Source organism: Mustela putorius, unplaced genomic scaffold, assembly GCF_011764305.1.
Source record: "Mustela putorius furo isolate JIRA1106 unplaced genomic scaffold, ASM1176430v1.1 tig00000870_pilon_pilon_pilon, whole genome shotgun sequence".
Lineage (NCBI taxonomy): Eukaryota > Metazoa > Chordata > Mammalia > Carnivora > Mustelidae > Mustela > Mustela putorius.
In genome coordinates, this window is record NW_025421503.1 from 1,948,235 (window position 1) to 1,967,274 (window position 19,040).

General features: G+C 38.0%; 1 pseudogene; it reads left to right on the plus strand.

Moving 5' to 3' along the window:
• Positions 1 to 1,758: 1,758 nt before the first annotated feature.
• On the plus strand, positions 1,759 to 2,479 carry LOC123393501 (annotated as a pseudogene).
• Positions 2,480 to 19,040: the final 16,561 nt, after the last annotated feature.

The window sequence follows — 19,040 nt, forward strand, 5'->3', positions numbered from 1 at the left end:
CCTGGCACTGTAGTTTTACAGTCTTGTGGGATCTGTAAGCTTGTTTTCTACTTGTTCTTCCAGTCTGTCTTCTGGGTGAGGGCCCTGCTGTGTTGCTTTTCAAGTGTCTTTGCCTGGGTGGAGTTGTCTCACCCTTTGTCAGGTGGTGAACTCACTGGAAGCTGGTCCTCTATGTGACCTTTCTTCCCTGGAGGTTTTCTACACCTCTTTAGATCAGAGTAAATATGGCCAAACCTGTATTTATGGCCAGAGCTGAGAGATCATGCTCACCCCCCCTTCAATAAACCCTCTGTGACAAACAGTTTTCACTTTTGTGTATGCCAAACTCCACAGTCTTGCAATGTTTGCCTACTGTAATCCTGCTCATTGGTGGGGGGGGGCATCTGAGGGCCCTTTGTGTGCCCAGGAACTGAGATTGGTTGTGGGCTTATGAGTATACCCACTCTTCTGCTCTGTGGGGAGTATTAGGTGTCACCTTACTGTCCTTTCTGGGGACACCATCGCCCTGAGAGTTATTGCCCAGTCATGGGTATAGCCATTTTACCCCTCCTAGGGGAAGGCAAATGGCCTGCATACTCCAGTCCTTTTCAAGGTGCTCAGGCAAATAGCAGTCAACCAACTCACCCAGCTCATGATTAATGGCCACCCAAGCTGAATGTCCCCTCCTGGTCTTGCTGATTGTGACCCATTTCCCTGCTTCCCTGCTTGGGCACTCTACTGGATCAGGCATCCCCATTAGTTCTGTGTCTCCTCAGATCCTGAGACCACAATAATGAACCAAGAACTCTCAACTTTTTATCCCCAGAGCTTCTTTCAGAAAGAGATGTCTCTCACTGGAGCAGATTTCTAAGAGTTTTGATTTTGCACTCCAGTGTTGTATCCCTTTCCAGTAGCCAGCTTATGGAGGCTCCCCCTCTGTTTGTCTTCTGATATCTTCTCCAGAGATTCATGACTCCATACCTCTTACTTTGAAAAAGCAGTCACTTTTTTACTTACAGAGTTCCATATATATTTTCTTACATCTCAGGCTGAATTCATGGGTGTTCAGAAAAGTTTTATAGATACCTGCTAAATTCAAGGGACCAAATGAAATGAGGTCCCCCTACTCTTCCACCACCTTGCCAAGTCCCCTGTCCATTGTTTAAATCTCACTTTTTCATTTTTTCATTCACTTTTTTTCATTTCACTTTTTCATTTTTCATTATCTCACTTTTTCATTTTATTAGTTATTGTGTTATATATGTGATATGGAATGTGTCATCTTTTATGGAAATTGTGATAAGAAGTATATCACTCTTTCCCATCCATGACTGCCCTTGCTCACTGGTGCTCCCCGCTTCCCACCTGCCACCCTCAGGAGGTTATCTTTTTAATCTGCTGCCATCTCCTCAGCCACCTGCCCTTCTCTGATCTTGCCACTTGCAGACAGGTCTCCTTGGCCCAGAGAGGCCAGAATCTGAGTCATCACCTGATTGCCTTTCATCTGAGAAGTTCAAGGCACTTGTGGAATTTCTGCCACACAGGCCGCGGGTCTTGTAGCACATTTTTTTTTTAAAGATTTTATTTATTTATTGACAGAGAGAAATCACAAGTAGATGGAGAGGCAGGCAGAGAGAGAGAGAGGGAAGCAGGCTCCCTGCTGAGCAGAGAGCCCGATGCAGGACTCGATCCCAGGACCCTGAGATCATGAACTGAGCCGAAGGCAGCAGCTTAACCCACTGAGCCACCCAGGCGCCCCCTTGTAGCACATTTGTAAGCATGGTTGTCATCCGGAAGGAACTGGTGATTATTGGTGGTGGAACCTGTGGTAAGACCTGTGGGTCACCTGGGTGGTTCAGTGGGTTAAGCCTCTCCTTCGGCTCAGGTCATGATCTCAGGGTCCTGGGATTGAGCCCCATATTGGACCCTCTGCTCAGTGGGGAGCCTGCTTCCCCCTCTCTCTCTGCCTGCCTCTCTGCCTACTTGTGATCTCTCTCTCTCTCTCTCTGTCAAAGTGTTATGTACCCACAGTGTTTGAGAACTATATGGCAGATATTGAAGTTGATGGAAATTAGGTAGAGTTGGCTTTGTGGGATACAGCTGGGCAGGAAGATTATCACCACTTGAAGCCTCTCTCCTATCCAGACACTGATGTTATACTGATGTGTTTCTCCATTGACAGCCATGATAGTTTAGAAAACATCCCATAAAAATGGACCCCAGAAGTCAAGCACTTTTGTCCCAACCTGCCCATCATCCTGGTTGAGAATAAGAAGGATCTTCAGAATGATTAGCACACAAGTTGGGATCTTGCCAAGATGAAGCAGGAGCTGGTGAAGCTAGAAGAAGGCAGAGATATAGCAAACAGGATTGGCGCTTTTGGGTACATGGAGTGTTCAGCAAAGACTGAAGACAGAGTGAGGAGGTTTTTGAAATGATCATGAGAGCTGCTTTGCAAGCCAGATGTATGAAGAAAAAATATGGGTATTTTGTCTTGTGAAACCCTGTTGCAAGCACAGCCTTCATGCAGTTAATTTTGAAGTGCTGTTCATTAATCTTAGTGTATGATTACTGGCATTTTTTCATTTATTTATAATTTACCTAAGATTACAAATCAGAAGTCAACTTGTTACCAGTATTTAGAAGCCAACCATGATTGTTAATGATGTCCAACTCACCTGGCCACCGAGGTCCTTCTGACAGCCCTCCTCTGTACTCCCACAAGACACACCAGGTGCTAATTAAAGGAATTTATTAACTTCTTGCTTCTTTTTAGAAAGAGAAACAGTTGTTAACTTTTGTGAATTAGGCTGCTACTACTTTATACTAACATGTCCTGCCTGTCATCTGTAGGCTGCAAGGTACTATGTTGAGTCCCTACTTCAGAGCCAGTTTTTTTAAAATGCTCATTCAGAAAGACCCAAGTCCATGCAGCTGTGACAGTTACAGTTCTGTGGGTTCGTGTTAGTTGCCTTATAGTTACTCTGTAATTAGTACCACTTAATGTATGTTACCAAAAAATAAACATATCTACCCCAGACTAGATGTAGTATTTTTGTATGATTGGATTTCCTAATACAGATATTTGTTATCCTTGTAGAAATTGTATTTTTTTAAAGAAGGTGTGTTTGAAAATAAAGTCAGACAGAAAATTTAAAAAAATAAAAAAGAAGTACATCACATGGAAAAGGTGCATCTAATAAAACATGTAATAATTTGCAAGATGGCGAAGAAGTAGCAGGCTGAGACTACATCAGGTAGCAGGAGATCAACTAGATAGCTTATCTAAACATTGCAAACACTTACAAATCCAATGGGAGATCAAAGAGAAGAAGAACAGCAATTCTAGAAACAGAAAATCAACCACTTTCTGAAAGGTAGGACTGGCAGAGAAGTGAATCCAAAGCGACGGGAAGGTAGACTGCGGGGGGGAGGGGCCGGCTCCCAGTAAGTGGCGGAGCAATGGAGCACAAAATCAGGACTTTTAAAAGTCTGTTCTGCTGAGAGACATCGCTCCAGAGGCTAAACCGGGGTGAAGCCCACACGGGGTCAGTGAGGCCCCAGGTCCTGCAGGGTCACAGAAGGATCGGGGTGTCTGAGTGTCACAGAGCTTGCAGGTATTAGAATGAGGAAGCCAGCTATAGAGACAGAGCCAAGGAGTGAGCTCTCAGCTCGGGGTTACCTTGAACTGGTCCCAGGCTGAGTGAGCTCAGAGCATAGCCAGAGGCCAGGGAGATGGGAGTTATTGGGCGCTAATCTGAGGGTGCACTGAGGAGTGGGGCCCCAAGCTCTTGGCTCCTCCAGGCCAGAGACTGGGAGGCCGCCATTTTCATTCCCGTCCTCCAGAACTCTACGGAAAGTGTTCAGGGAACAAAAGCACCCAAAAGTAAACCTGAGCAGATTACTGAGCCTGGCCCCTGGTAAGGGTGGTGCAATTCCGCCTGGGGCAAAGACACTTAAGAATTGCTACGACAGGCCCCTCCCCCAGAAGATCAACAAGAAATCCAGCCAGGACCAAGTTCAACTACCAAGGAGTGCAGGTTCAATACCAAGGAGAGCAGCGGAATTCCAGAGGAGGAGAAAGCAAAGCATGGAAGTCATGGCTTTCTCCCCATGATTCTTTAGTCTTGCAGTTAATTTTTTTTATAGTTTTTTCTTCTGCTGCTTAATATTTTTTAACTTTTACCCTTTTCTTTTTTAACGTTTTTTAACTAGTTTATCAAATATATATATATATATATATAATATTTTTTTCTTTATTTGTTTTCTTTTTTTAATTGTTTCTTTTTTATTTTTTACCTGTTTTTATCTTCTTTCTCCCCCCCACAATTTGGGGTCTCTTCTGATTTGGTTAAAGCATATTTTTCCTGGGGTCTTTACCACCCTTTTAGTATTTTACTTGCTCCTTCATATACTCTTATCTGGACAAAATGAAAAGGCGTAAAAATTCAACGCAAAAAAAAAAGAACAAGAGGCAGTACCAAAGGCTAGGGACCTAATCAATATAGACGTTGGTAATATGTCAGATCTAGAGTTCAGAATGATGATTCTCAAGGTTTAGCCGGGCTCGAAAAAAGCATGGATGATATTAGAGAAACCCTCTTGGGAGATATAAAAGCCCTTTCTGGAGAAATAAAAGAACTAAAATCTAACCAAGTTGAAATCAAAAAAGCTATTAATGAGGAGCAATAAAAAATGGAGGCTCTCAATGCTAGGAGAAATGAGGCAGAAGAAAGAATTAGTGATATAGAAGACCAAATAACAGAGAAAAAAGAAGCTGAGCAAAAGAGGGACAAACAACTAGGGGACCATGAGGGGAGAATTCGAGAGATAAGTGACACCATAAGACGAAACACCATTAGAATAATTGGGATTCCAGAAGAAGAAGAGAGAGGGCAGCAGAAGGTATATTGGAAAGAATTATTGGAGAGAATTTCCCTAATATGGCAAAGGGAACAAGCATCAAAATCCAGGAGGTGCAGAGAACCCCCATCAAAATCAACAAGAATAGGTCCATACCCCGTCACCTAATAGTAAAATTTACAAGTCTTAGTGACAAAGAGAAAATCCTGAAAGCAGCCTGGGAACAGAAATCTGTAACATACAATGGTAAAAATATTAGATTGGCAGCAGACTTATCCACAGAGACCTGGCAGGCCAGAAAGCGCTGGCAGGATATATTCAGAGCACTAAACGAGAAAAACATGCAGCCAAGAATACTATATCCAGCTAGGTTATTATTGAAAACAGAAGGAGAGATAAAAAGCTTCCAGGACAAACAAAAACTGAAAGAATTTTTTGATATGTTTGCCTTTTTCGTGTGTGCTGAGTTTGAGGAGTTCATTATAGATCCTGGAAATCAACCTTTTGTCTGTACTGTCATTTGCAAATATCTTCTCCCATTCCGTGGGTTGCCTCTTTGTTTTCTTGACTGTTTCCTTAGCTGTGCAGAAGCTTTTGATTTTGATGAAGTCCCAAAAGTTTATTTTCGCTTTTATTTCCTTTGCCTATGGAGACATATCTTGAAAGAAGTTGCTGTGACTGATATCGAAGAGATTACTGCCTATGTTCTCCTCTAGGATTCTGATGGATTACTGTCTCACGTTGAGGTCTTTTATCCATTTTGAGTTTATCTTTGTGTACGGTGTAAGAGAATGGTCGAATTTCATTCTTCTACATATAGCTGTCCAGTTTTCCCAGCACCATTCATTGAAGAGACTGTCTTTTTACCACTGTATATTTTTTCCTGTTTTGTTGAAGATTAATTGACCAAAGAGTTGAGGGTCCATACCTGGGCTCTCTACTCTGTTCCACTGGTCTATGTGTCTGTTTTTATGCCAGTACCATGCTGTCTTGGTGATCACAGCTTTGTAATAAAGCTTGAAATCAGGTAACGAGATGCCCCCAGCTTGATTTTTGTTTTTAAACATTTCCTTAGTGATTTGGGGTCTCTTCTGATTCCATACAAATTTTAGGATTATTTGCTCTAGCTCTTTGAAGAATACCGGTGGAATTTTGTCGGCATGGCATTAAAAGTATAGATTGCTCTAGGCAGCATAGACATTTTAACAATGTTTATTCTTCCAATCTAAGAACATGGAATGGTCTTCCACCTTTTTGTGTCTTCTTCAATTTCTTTCATGAGTGTTCTGTAGTTCCTCGAGGACAGATACTTTACCTCTTTGGTTAGATTTATTCCCAGGTATCTTATGGTTCTTGGTGCTATAGTAAATGGAATCGATTCTCTAATTTGCCTTTCTGTATTTTCATTGTTAGTGTATAAGAGCCACTGATTTCTGCACATTGACTTTGTATCCTGCCATGTTGCTGAATTGCTGTATGAGTTCTAGTAGTTTGGGGGTGGAGTCTTTTGGGTTTTCCATATAAAGAATCATGTCATCTGCAAAGAGAGAGAGTTTGACTTCTTCATTACCAATTTGGATACCTTTTATTTCTCTTTGTTGTCTGATTGCTGTTGCTGGGAAGAAGATATGAACAGACACTTCTCCAATCAAGACATAAAAATGGCTATCAGACACATGAAAAAATGTTCATCATCATTAGCCCTCAGGAAGATTCAAATTAAAACCAAATTGAGATATCACCTTACACCAGTTAGAATGGCCAAAATTAACAAAACAGGAAACAACATATGTTGGAGAGGATGTGGAGAAAGGGGAACCCTCTTACACTGTTGGTGGGAATGCAGGTTGGTGCAGCCTCTTTGGAGAACAGTGTGGAGATTCCTCAAGAAATTAAAAATAGAACTTCCCTATGACCCTGCCATTGCACTCCCGGGTATTTACCCCAAAGATACAGATGTCATGAGAAGAAGGGCCATCTGTACCCCAATGTTTATAGCAGCAATGGCCACGGTCGCCAAACTATGGAAAGAGCCAAGATGCCCTTCACTGGACGAATGGATAAGGAAGATGTGGTCCATATACACTATGGAGTATTATGCCTTCATCAGAAAGGATGAATACCCAACTTTTGTAGCAACATGGACGGGACTGGAAGAGATTATGCTGAGTGAAATCAGTCAAGCAGAGAGAGTCAATTATCATATGGTTTCACTTATTTGTGGAGCATAACAAATATCATGGAGGACAAGGGGTGTTAGAGAGGAGAAGGGAGTTGGGGTAAATTGGAATGGGAGGTGAATCACGAGAGACTATGGACTCTGAAAAACAATCTGAGGGGTTTGAAGTGGCGGGGGGGTGGGAGGTTGGGGTACCAGGTGGTGGGTATTATAGAGGGCACGGATTGCATGGAGCACTGCGTGTGGTGAAAAAATAATGAATACTGTTTTTCTGAAAATAAATAAATTGAAAAAAAAAAACGGAAAGAATTTGCAAACACAAAACCAGCTCTACAGAAATATTGAAAGGGGTCCTCTAAGCAAAGAGAAAGCCTAAAAGTAGCAGATCAGAAAGGAACAGAGACAATATACAGTAACAGCCACCTTACAGGCAATACAATGGCACTAAATTCATATCTTTCAATAGTTACCCTTATTGTTAATGGGCTAAATGCCCCAATCAAAAGACACAGGGTATCAGAATGGATAAAAAAACAAACCCATGTATATGTTGCCTACAAGAAACTCATTTTAGTCTCAAAGACACCTTCAGATTTAAAGTGAGGGGGTGGAAAAAAATTTACCATGCTAATGGACATCAGAAGAAAGCAGGGGTGGTAATCTTTATATCAGATCAATTAGATTTCAAGCCAAAGACTATAATAAGAGATGAGGAAGGACACTATATCATACTCAAAGAGTCTGTACAACAAGAAGATCCAACAATTTTAAATATCTATGCCCCTAACGTGGGAGTAGCTAACTGTATAAACCAATTAATAACAAAATCAAAGAAACACATCAACAATAATACAATAATAGTAGGGGACTTTAGCACTCCCCTCACTGAAATGGACAGATCATCCAAGCAAAAGATCAACAAGGAAATAAAGGCCTTGAATGACACACTGAGCCAGATGGACATCACAGATATATACAGAACATTCCATCCCAAAGCAACAGAATACACATTCTTCTCTAGTGCGTATGGAACATTCTCCAGAATAGATCACATCCTGGGTCATAAATCAGGTCTCAACTGGTACCAAAAGATTGGGATCATTCCCTGCATATTTTCAGACCACAATGCTCTAAAGCTAGAACTCAATCACATAAGGAAATTTGGAATGCACCCAAATAAATGGGTACTGAACAGCATCCTTCTAAAGAATGAATGGGTCAACCAGGAAATTAAAGAATTGAATAAATTCATGGAAACAAAAATGATGAATACACAATGGTTCAAAATCTGTGGGACACAGCAAAGGCAGTCCTGAGATGAAAATATATAGCGGTACAAGCCTTTCTCAAGAAACAAGATAGGTCTCAAGTACACAACCTAAGCCCCCACCTAAAGGAGCTGGAGAAAGAACAAGAAGAAAACCCTAAACCCAGCAGAAGAAGAAAAATTATAAAGATCAGAGCAGAAATCAGTGAAATAGAAACCAAAAAACACAATATAGCATATCAACGACACTAGGAGCTGGTTCTTGAAAGAATTATTAAGATTGATAAACCCCTGGCAAGACTTATCAAAAAGAAAAGAGAAAGGACCCAAATAAAGAAATCATGAATGAAAGAGGAGTAGTCACAACTAACACCAAAGAAATACAGACAATTATAAGAACATACTATGAGCAACTCTATGCCAATAAATTTGACAATCTGGAAGAAACGGATGCATTTCTAGAGACATATGAACTACCACAACTGATCCAGGAAAAAATAGAAAGCCTGAACAGACCCATAACCAGTAAGGAGATTGAAACAGTCATCAAAAATCTCCAAACAAACAAAAGCCCAGCGCCAGACGGTTTCCCAGGGGAATTCTACCAAACATTTAAAAAAGAACCAATTTCTATTCTCCTGAAACTGTTCCAAAAAATAGAAATGGAAGGAAAACTTCCAAACTCATTTTTTGAGGCCAGCATCACCCTTTTCTCAAAACAAGACAAGGATCCCATCAAAAAAGAGAACTACAGACCAATATCCTTGATGAACACAGATGCAAAAATTATCACCACAATACTAGCCAATAGAATTCAACAGTACATTAAAAGGATTATTCACCACGACCAAGTGGGTTTTATTCCAGGGCTCCAAGGTTGGTTCAACATCCGCAAATCAGTCAATGTGATACAACACATTAGTAAAAGAACAAGAACCATATGATATCTCAATAGTTGTTGAAAAAGTATTTGACAAAGTACAGCATCCCATCCTGATCAAAACTCTGCAAAGTGTAGACATAGTGGGCACATACCTCAATATTATCAAAGCCATCTATGAAAAACCCACCACAAATATCATTCTCAATGGAGAAAAACTGAAAGCTTTTCCACTAAGGTCAGGAACACGGCGGGGATGTCCATTATCACCACTGCTATTCAACATAGTACTAGAAGTCCTAGCCTCAGCAATGAGACAACAAAAGGAAATTAAAGGCATCCAAATCGGCAAAGAAGAAGTCAAATTATCACTCTTCGCAGATGATATGATACTATATGTGGAAAACCCAAAAGACTCCACTCCAAAACTGCTAGAACTTGTACAGGAATTCAGTAAAGTGTCAGGATATAAAATCAATGCACAGAAATCAGTTGCATTTCTCTACACCAACAACAAGGCAGAAGATAGAGAAATTAAGGAGTCAATCCCATTTACAATTACACCCAAAGCCATAAGATATCTAGGAATAAACCTAACCAAAGAGGCTAAGAATCTTTTCTCAGAAAACTATAAAGTACTCATAAAAGATATTGAGGAAGACACAAAGAAATGCAAAAATGTCCCATGCTCCTGGTTTGGAAGAATAAATATTGTGAAGATGTCTATGCTACCTAAAGCAATCTACACATTTAATGCAATCCCTATCAAAATCCCATCCATTTTTTTCAAAGAAATGAAACAAATAATCGTAAAATTTGTATGGAACCAGAAAAGGCCTCGGATTGCCAGAGGACTATTGAAAAAGAAAGCCAAAGCTGGTGGCATCACAATCCCAGACTTCAAACTCTATTACAAAGCTGTCATCATCAAGACAGTATGGTACTGGCACAAAAACAGACACATAGATCCATGGAACAGAATAGAGAGCCCAGAAATAGACCCTCAACTCTATGGTCAACTAATCGTCAACCAAGCAGGAAAGAATGTCCAATGGAATAAAGACAGCCTCTTCAACAAATGGTGTTGGGAAAATTGGACAGCCACATGTGGACAAATGAAACTGGACCATTTTCTTACACTACAGAGGAACATAGACTCAAAATGGATGAGGGACCTCAATGTGAGAAAGGAATCCATCAAAATCCTTGAGGAGAACAAAGGCAGCAACCTCTTTGACCTCAGCCGCAGCAACTTCTTCCTAGGAACATCGCCAAAGGCAAGGGAAGCAAGGGTAAAAATGAACTATTGGGACTTCATCAAGATCGACAGCTTTTGCATAGCAAAGGAAACAGTTCACAAAACCGAACGACAACTGACAGAATGGGAGAAGATATTTGAAAACGACATATCAGATAAAGGGCTAGTGTCCAAAATCTATAAAGAACTTAGCAAACTCAACACCCAAAGAACAAGGAATCCAATCATGAAATGGGCAGAAGACATGAACAGACATTTCTGCAAAGAAGACACCCAGATGGCCATAGACACATGAAAAAGAGCTCCATAGCACTTGGCATCAGGACAATACATATCAAAACTACAATGAGATATCACCTCACACCAGTCATAATGGCTAAAATCAACAAGTCCAGAAATGACAGATGCTGGCGAGGATGCAGAGAAACCTCCTACACTGTTGGTGGGAATGCAAGCTCGTGCAACCACCCTGGAAAACAGCATAGAGTTTCCTCAAAAAGTTGAAAATAGAACTCCCTATGACCCAGCAATTGCACTACTGGGTATTTACCCTAAAGATACAAATGTAGTGATCCGAAGGGCACGTGCACCCGAATGTTTATAGCAGCAATGTCTACAATAGCCAAACTATGGAAAGAACCTAGACATCCATCAACAGATGAATGGATAAAAAGGGTGTGGTATATATACACAATGGGATACTATGCAGCCATCAACAGAAATGAAATCTTACCATTTGCCATGAGGTGGATGGAACTAGAGGTTTCATGCTTAGCGAAATAAGTAAGTCAATTGGAGAAAGACAAGTATCATATGATCTCCCTGATATGAGGAAGTGGAGATGCAACATGGGGGATTAAGGGGGTAGGAGAAGAATAAATGAAACAAGATGGGATTGGGAGGGAGACAAACCATAAGTGACTCTTAATCTCACAAAACAAACTGAGGGTTGCTGGGGGCAGGGGGATTGGGAGAGAGGGGTGGGGTTATGGACATTGGGGAGGGTATGTGCTATGGTGAGTGCTGTGAAGTGTGTAAACCTGGCTATTCACAGACCTGTACCCCATCAACAGATGAATGGATAAAAAGGGTGTGGTATATATACACAATGGGATACTATGCAGCCATCAACAGAAATGAAATCTTACCATTTGCCATGAGGTGGATGGAACTAGAGGTTTCATGCTTAGCGAAATAAGTAAGTCAATTGGAGAAAGACAAGTATCATATGATCTCCCTGATATGAGGAAGTGGAGATGCAACATGGGGGATTAAGGGGGTAGGAGAAGAATAAATGAAACAAGATGGGATTGGGAGGGAGACAAACCATAAGTGACTCTTAATCTCACAAAACAAACTGAGGGTTGCTGGGGGCAGGGGGATTGGGAGAGAGGGGTGGGGTTATGGACATTGGGGAGGGTATGTGCTATGGTGAGTGCTGTGAAGTGTGTAAACCTGGCTATTCACAGACCTGTACCCCTGGGGATAAAAATACATTATATGTTTATTTAAAAAAATAATAAAAAAATTTAAGAAAATGTAATAATTTGTAGGAAATTAGCACATCACCAAATTTAGCAGTTACTTATCCCAGTGGGTTGGCTTTTAGTGTTCCTCATATTTATATATATGGAATTTAATAGCAAAGTGAAAGATGTTTCACATAAGTAATGTAACAAAAGTTTATGTCTGTGCATGAAATTCTCAGATACATACCAGTAAACTAGAGATAATAAGAAATAATTTATGATTTTTCTTAGAAATAAAATATTTCCTAAAATATAGAGCATTTCTTAATATTCTTATATATTTTTCCTAATATTGTTCCTACTTTTTGAAGGAATAATAACTATGTTTTTGTAACAATGAGTCTTTGCCTTTTAAACCTTCAAATAATGCATAAAGAAAAAAGACAAGGTATTTTTTAAGCAATATTATACCACTCAGAAGCAACCATTGTTAACATTTGATAGCTATCACTCCAGATAGCTATCACACCACTCAACTGGTTCATATACTGATAAAAGAATGGATGAATGGATGGATGGGATAGATGCTGTATCATTCATCTATTGCTGTTTTAAAAAATCACAAAATATCAGTGGTATTCAAAATAAGCACTTATTTCTCATTCATATTTCTGTGGGTCAGTTGGGAAAGGTTTTTTACAGCCTGGAAGTCTGTCAGTTGTTACTTATGTTTCACTTTGGTGCTCAGACTGGAGATTAGTTACAAGTGTATGAAGGACAGAAGAGCCAACAAAACCTGCATAGTCACATCTCAAGTCTCTGCTTGTATCTTGACTGTTAAGATCCAATTGGCCAAAGCAAGCTGTGTAGTTAAATCCAAGGCCAAAGTTTAGATAAATACACTTAACTTGAGGCAAAGGTGTGGATATAGAATTCTATTTATAGAGGAGTGAATAATTGAGACAAATATTCATTCTATTACAAATGAATAAATGGAAAGATGGAGAGACAATTTGATCATCTGGAAGAATTACACACAAAAAAGCTAACTGTTTAATTCTTGAATATAACAGAAAAAGAAAATGAATTAAAGGAATTCTTTAATGTCAAGTAAATATTTTTCCACCATAGGATATATTTTTTGTTGTTGTTGTTGTTTTTATGCTCAGTTAGTCAAAATATAGTACATCATTAGTTTTTGATGTAATGTTCAATGATTCATTAGTTGTGTATAATATGCAGTGCTCATCACAGCACATGTCTGGTGATGAGTACTACAGCTATATTTGTTTTTTAAAATATTTAAACATTTATTTTTTGGACTTTAAAAAATCGGTGTATAATTGACATAACATTATTTTCAGGTGTATAATGCAGTAATTCAACATTTTATTTATTATAAAGTGATTACCACAGTAAGTCCAGTTAAAATCCATGCACCATACACAGTTTTAATTTTTTTCTCATGATGATAAGTTTCAAGATCTACTCTTCCAGCTATTTTTGAATATGTAAGACAATATTATTAACTATAGCCACTATCCTGTACATTACATTTCCATGGCTTTTTTATTTTATAAATAGAAATTTGTACCTTTTTCATCTCTATTCATTTCTTTCATCTCTGAAATTTTACTTTTTCTTTATATTTCATGTATCTACTTAACTTTTAGAACATAAAGAACATATAGAATACAGTTATAACAGTTTTAATGGCCTTGCCTATTTCTTTTTAAGTTTTTTTAAATTATTTTTATTTTTATTATTTTTTTAATTTATTTTTTATTTTCAGCATAACAGTATTCATTATATTTTCACCACACCCAGTGCTCCATGCAATCCGTGCCCTCTATAATACCCACCACCTGGTACCCCGACCTCCCACCCCCTACCCCTTCAAAACCTTCAGATTGTTTTTCAGAGTCTATAGTCTCTCATTGTTCACCTCCCCTTCCATTTTCTCCCAACTCCCTTCTCCTCTCTAACTCCCCATGTCCTCCATGATATTTGTTATGCTCCACAAATGAGTGAAACCATATGATAATTGACTTTCTCTGCTTGACTTATTTCACTCAGCATAATGTCTTCCAGTCCCATCCATGTTGCTACAAAAGTTGGGTATTCATCCTTTCTGATGGAGGCATAATACTCCATAGTGTATATGGACCACATCTTCCTTATCCATTCGTCTGTTGAAGGGCATCTTGGTTCTTTCCATAGTTTGGCGACCATGTCCATTGCTGCTATAAACATTGGGGTACAGATGGCCCTTCTTTTCACGACATCTGTATCTTTGGGGTAAATACCCAGGAGTGCAATTGCAGGGTCATAGGGAAGTTCTATTTTTAATTTCTTGAGGAATCTTCACACTGTTCTCCAAAGAGGCTGCACCAACTTGCATTCCCACCAACAGTGTAAGAGGGTTCCCCTTTCTCCACATCCCCTCCAACACATGTTCTACCAAACTTTCAAAGAAGAAATAACACCTATTCTCCTGAAGCTGTTTTAAAAAATTGAAGCAGGAGGAAAACTTCCAGACTCTTTTTAAGTTTTTATTTAAATTCCAGTTAGTTAACATATAGTGTAATGTTAGTTTCATATGTATAATATAGTGATACAGCTCTCTCATGTAACACCCAGTGCTCATCACAAGTGCCCTCCTTAATCCCCATCACCTGTTTAACCCATCCCCCCACCAAGCTCCGTTCTGGTAGCCATCAGTTTGTTCTCTAAGGAGAGGAAGACTTTTTTAGTTTGCCCCTCTCTCCCTCTTTCTTTTTACCTTTGTTCATTTGTTGTTTCTTAAACGAACATGAGTGAAATCATATGGTATATGTCTTTCTCTGACAGACTTATTTCACTTACCATAGTACTCTCTAGTGTCATATCCTGTTTTGATGATTACAGCTTTGTAATGTATCATGAAATCTGGGATTGTGATATTTCCATCTCTGTTGCTCTTTTTCAAAATGACTTTGACTATTTACAGTCTTGTTGTTCCATATAGATTTTATTATTTGTTCTACTTCTGCGACTGATTTGGATAGATATTGCATGAAATCCTTACATTTCTTTGGACAGTATGAACATTTAAACAGTATTTGTTCTCCCAATCAATGAGCATAGGTTATCTTTCCATTTGTTTGTGTCATCTTCAATTTCTATCATCAATCTTTAATAGATTTTGGAGTACAGGTCTTTCACCTCTTTGGTTTGATTTATTCCAAAGTATTTTATTTGGGGGGGTATAATTGTAAATGGGATTATCTTCATAATTTATCTTTCCACCTCTTCATTATTAGTGTATAAATATACAACACATTTCTGTACATTAAATTTCTCTCCTGAAATTTATTGAATTCACTTATCAGTTTTAATAATTTTTTTGTGGTATTCATAGGGTTTTCTCTATATACTATTTATTATTTGTAAATAGTGACAGTTTTACCTCTTCCTTACCGATTTGGATGCCTTTTACTTTTTTTTCTTATTTGATTGTTTGGGGCAGGAGCATAGAAGAGAAAGACTGCTCTTATATTTATTATTTTTATTAGAGAAGTAATTTATATAATAGTGTATAAAATATAATGCTAATTTATTCATTACATAATTTACATTTTAACTCTTATTTATTTATTATAGAATTTATCTATGCAATGATTATATAAATAATAAATAAATGTTATTTGTGTAATATTGTTGAATTTATATTGAATGCTTCTGTTATATTTGTGCCATAATGTCTCTTTCCAAAACCTCAATACCAAGTCTACTCTGGGAAAGAGATAGTAGATAATAGCATAAGATATGATTTATAGTGTGTCAAAAATTTTGCTTACCAAAAGTAACTGCAATTTCCACCATTATAGATTAGAAAACACATGATGAATTTTTTCTTTATTTGAATGTGACCAACTAACCCAGGGGATTTATATTTAAGGTACATTATTATCATTTGGGAAATGTTTTTAAATGCAAATTTTGTGTCTCCATTCCTGGAGAATTTACTTCAGATAGAAACAAGACCTCTGTCAAAATGAGATGTATCAAATGCCAAAACATTGTCAATACGCATCTTTTTCAAAATTGTGTAGGGAAAGTGAGCAAAAAGAAAATTTATAATGACAATAAAAACTGAGTCAAAGCCTAGGGTGATAAAATCCAGTTGACAAATTAAATAACACTTACTACTTTTCAAGCTTGCACTAACACCTTTGAAGCAAACTTAATTAAATCTTGGCTAATGTGTTTGTTTGTTTGGTGAACGGTCTATATATTTCTCTACAACTGATTATTTTGCCATCTCCACATAATAAATTCTGTTTCTTCATATTTAATTAGGCTATCTATGCTATTATTCTTAAGATTTCATTAATATAATGGGAGAAATATTTACCAGTGTAAGACTTTTGCATTTTCCATTGTTCTAACATGCTTTTGCAAGTTAATTGTTAAATAAGACAATTTGAGAATGTTTACTCCAGTAAACAGATATGTAAATATGGATGAAAGCACACATATACTGACAGTAGTTTATCATTGAATTTATATGTTCATTTTTGAGACTTTAATTATCTCAGGTTTACTAGTTCTACATGTAGCCCAGGATATATTTTCCAACTCTGGGGAAAAAATGTCATAAAACTATGCCTTAAAATATTTACATTTTATCTCACTAACCCTTTATATTGTGCATTTTCATTACAAGGAATGTCATTTAAAGGCTGAAGAAGTATCATGGTGCTTTAGTCCTTCGCTTAGCAGAAGGACAAGAAGTAACTTCCCTGTCATTTTCCTGATTAGTGCCACTTTACTGCCTGCATTTGTCAGATGGCTATTTCATTACTAATCAAGATGAAACTCTATATTGAACACTATATCTGAAATTAATTATATGCTATATGTTGGCTAATTGAATTTAAAAAAGAAACTCTAGAGTATTTCTGATATTCAAGTGATATCTACTGTCTTCATAGGAATTGTCTTAGACTCATCCACTGACTAGGTTTTACCTCTTAAATATATTGGAATGTCAAAGATTGATTAGAAACTCTTTTCCTGTTATATTATGGCTTCTCCTTTGGGTAAATAATATTTATTTAAGGTCTACAGTGCAACTGTGGAAAAATCAACCATTTCTAGACTATCATAGATATATAAGAAGAAATTCAATTATGGGGATGTCTGGGTGGCTCAGTCAGTTAAGCCTCTGCTTTTGGCTCAGGGCATAATCCCAGGGTCCTGGGATCTAGTTCTGCATCAGGCTCTTTGCTCAGTGGGGACCCTGATTCTCCCTCTGCCTACTGTTGCCCCTGCTTGTGCTTAATCTCTCTCTCTGAAAAATTAACAAATAAAATCTTTTTAAAAAAGAAATTCAATTCTGGGTTTAAGGCTGGTGAGCTCTGGTACTCAGCCAGATATTTGATTATTATAATCAGGTTTCCCTAGTACTGATGGTAGTGAGATTTCTGTTTTTTATTTTTTAATGAATAAAATAATTTGCATACAAACATATATAGGGATTAAAGAACATTTGATCAGAGTCTCAAATACATCTATCCCTTTGTAATCATGATGGAAATAAAAGCTAAAGTGATGAGGGGATACTTCATTTGGCTGATCCAAAGGCTTTTTAGCAGAATACATCATGTTCTATTGCTAATCCATAGCAACAACTTAACAAAATTACCAGGTATTTATTAAACACTTTTTTGTGTCTCAGGTACATGTAAGAAAAGTAGAATAAAACTGCATATTTTTGTTCAATTGTTAAGTGGTTATTTAAGTAAAAGCTTAAACTATATGCTAAGCTTTCTTAGAAGTTGCATTCATTCTAAGAAGCATTGGCTCTTTGTGGTCAAGGTGATTTTTGCATACTGATTATAATGTACCTATTATAAGAGGAAATGCACTTATTAGGCAGTTACAGGATGTCTTTTAAATGTTTGCTAACAATAGTCAACTTAGATTAAGGATTAATTATGCAGGTTCTGAATTATACAAATTACTGCATTTTTCCTTTATTCTCCTGTCTTTTGCTCCTTTTTTGTCCCCTGAAGCCTGGATAGGCAAGAATTTATACATCCGTTTTACTACTTATTAATTCCCAAGGAAAAATATTTAATGGGAGATGTGAAATAAGGGCTCAAGATAATCTCTGGATTGATTTCAATTATCCATGCCACCTTTATACACCAGTATCATGACTAAATAGGAATTGACCATAATATTAAAATATAACTTATGCATACCAGTCACATCAAAGAACTCATCAGTAATTTTTGTTCTGTTATCAAATGTGACTTGACCTTTCATAAATTCAGAAGCAAAAAGAAAGACTGATACTGTGCGGAATTTTGATACAATATGAAGTCCTGACTTTTTTTTTTAATTTATTTTTTATTTTCAGCATAACAGTATTCATTATTTTTGTACCACACCCAGTGCTCCATGCAATCCATGCCCTCTGTAATACCCACCACCTGGTACCCCAACCTCCCACCCCCTGCCCCTTCAAAACCTTCAGATTGTTTTTCAGAGTCCATAGTCTCTCATGGTTCACCTCCCCTTCCAATTTCCCTCAACTCCCTTCTCCTCTCTAACTCCCCATGTCCTCCATGCTATTTGTTATGCTCCACAAATAAGTGAAACCATATGACTGACTCTTACAACTAAAACAAGATTTTGATATGAAGAGGACCTTGAAGATTAATTTGTAGTGTAGAAGTTTAGAGATCAAAAATAAAATAGACATCGGGCACCTGAGTGGCTCAGTGGGTTAAGCCGCTGCCTTCGGCTCAGGTCATGATCTCAGGGTCCTGGGATCGAGTTCCGCATCGGGCTCTCTGCTCAGCGGGGAGCCTGTTTCCTCCTCTCTCTCTGCCTGCCTCTCTGCCTACTTGTGACCTCTCTCTGTCAAATAAATAAATAAAATCTTTAAAAAAATAAAAATAAAATAGACATTGCCATTTAAGACAGCCGTTAGTACAACCAGCAAAGAGATTATTAAGTAAGCTTCTAGATATCATCAATGGTATTGACCCTGCTAAACTGTAAACCAGTTTGGGTTATGTAAAAGATTATGTGGAACTGCTATCAGCAGCTGGGTTTGAATCTCCCCTCCCTTTAAAAAAAAAACCCTATAT